The sequence below is a fragment of the Phyllostomus hastatus genome, unplaced genomic scaffold, assembly GCF_019186645.2.
Source record: "Phyllostomus hastatus isolate PE091 unplaced genomic scaffold, TTU_PhHast_1.1 phas_scaffold_78, whole genome shotgun sequence".
NCBI lineage: Eukaryota > Metazoa > Chordata > Mammalia > Chiroptera > Phyllostomidae > Phyllostomus > Phyllostomus hastatus.
In genome coordinates this window covers 70380675-70382565 of record NW_025334041.1, presented here as the reverse complement: position 1 = coordinate 70382565, position 1891 = coordinate 70380675, and the positions used below count along the sequence as shown (strand labels likewise).

Below are 1891 nucleotides of genomic sequence, written 5' to 3'. Positions count from 1 at the left end.
TTTATTTGTTTTGAGAAAATTTTTGATCCTTCCTTGACCTCATTGTTAACCCATTCATTATTTAACAATATGTTATTCAGTCTCCATGTTTTTGAATTTTTCCTTGAAGTTGGTTTCTAGTTTCAAGCCATTATGATCCAAGAAGATGCTAGATAGGTTTTCAACTTTCTTGAGTGTGTTGAGGTTTGTTTTGTGTCCTACCATGTGGTCTATTTTTTAAAATGTTCCATGTGCATTTGAAAAGTATGTATACTTTGCTTCTTTGGAGTGAAAATTTCTGTATATATCAATTAAGTCCATTTGATCTAGAGTGTTGCTCAGTGCCACAATATCCTTGTTGATTCTTTGCTTGCAATATCTATCCATAATTGTTGACAATGGGTTATTAAAATCCCCTACAATGAGTTGCTATTCATTTTTCTTGAAGTCCTCCAAGATTTCCCTTATATATTTGGGTGCTCGCTCCTATGTTGGGTACATATGTATTTATGAGGGTTATATCTTCTTGATGGATTTTCCCTTTAGGATATGAAATGTCCTATTTTGTCTCTTTTATGGCCTTTGTTTTGAAATTTATTTTCTCTGATATAAGTACTGCTATCCCAACTTTTTTCATGTCTGTTTGCTTGGATACTTCTTTCCAAGTTTTTATTTCTTTATTTTTAGAGAGAGGGGAAAGGAGGGAAAAAGAGAGGGAGAGAAACATTAATGTGTGGTTGCCTCTCACACACCCCCACTGGGAACATGGCCAACAACCCAGGGATGTGTTCTGACTGGGAATCAAACTGGCAGCCCTTTGGTTTGCAGCCTGGCACTCAATCCACTGAGTCACACCAGCCAGTCATTTCATCTTCTTAAAGCAGTCCCTTTAGCATATCTTGCAATGCTTGTTTCGTGTAGATGTATTCTTCTAGCCCTCCCCCCCCCACACACTTTTTTTGGTCTGGGAAACTCCTATTTCACCTTCCATTTTAAATGAGAGCCTTGCTTGTTGGAGTGGTCTTGGTTGCAGGCCTTTGCTTTTCATTACTTGGAATATTTCTTGCCATTCCCTTATGGCTTGTATTGTTTCTGTTGAGAAATCAACTGATAGGAGCTTCTACTTGTCATTTCAGAAATGGCAGCTCTGCTGGGAGGGATGTTCTCTGGGCAGCCATCTGGGCCCCTGTCCACTGTTGGGACTGCCTGGCCAGGCTTTGCTTCTTCAGGCCATGCCAGGTGTTCAAGGTCTTCTCTGACTACCTTGGTGGATGAGTTGGAGTCATCTTTCGAGGCTTGCTTTGCTTCTCTGGTGAGTCAGGATTATATTAATGGCACAGATCAGAAAGAACTATGAACTGGTGTTGATCAGTGGATACAGAACTTTCTGGGTATTGTAAGACAGACACAATGTTTTTTTTTCTACCAAAAAATTGCAGTTAGATGTCTCAGAGTTGAGGAACAAATTACAGCAGAAACACTTGACAAAGCTGCGACATTGGCAGTAGGTGCTGAAGGACATCAAAGGGCAGCACAAGAAGCAAGCTGACATCCCTCAGGGCTCCTTGGCCTACCTCATGCAGGTGTCTGCTAATACCCCTGCACCCATGAAACACACCTGAGGAAAAGTGGCATGAGAGTGAGCCTACATGTGAGTCAGTGCAAACAGTTCTTGCCAAGCTTCACTTCTGAGTGGCATGGCATTTTGGAAGGACTCTGTCAGAGAACGAGATGACTTTAGTTGCATGCTCTTACTAAAATGTTCCCCCTATTTTTATAAGCTCTTATTTTTTATTACTTTATAAAATGCCCATAGCATAGCTTAGGTAAACTGTGTGTGTGTGTGTGTGTGTGTGTGTGTGTATTTTTAAACATAAGTTAGTGTAGGGGAAATGGAGTCAGTCTGGCTCCC

At 40.7% G+C, this 1891-nt stretch overlaps 1 pseudogene; it reads left to right on the top strand.

The window, feature by feature from the left end:
- Window positions 1-1117: 1117 nt before the first annotated feature.
- LOC123812134 lies at window positions 1118-1601 on the top strand (annotated as a pseudogene).
- Window positions 1602-1891: the final 290 nt, after the last annotated feature.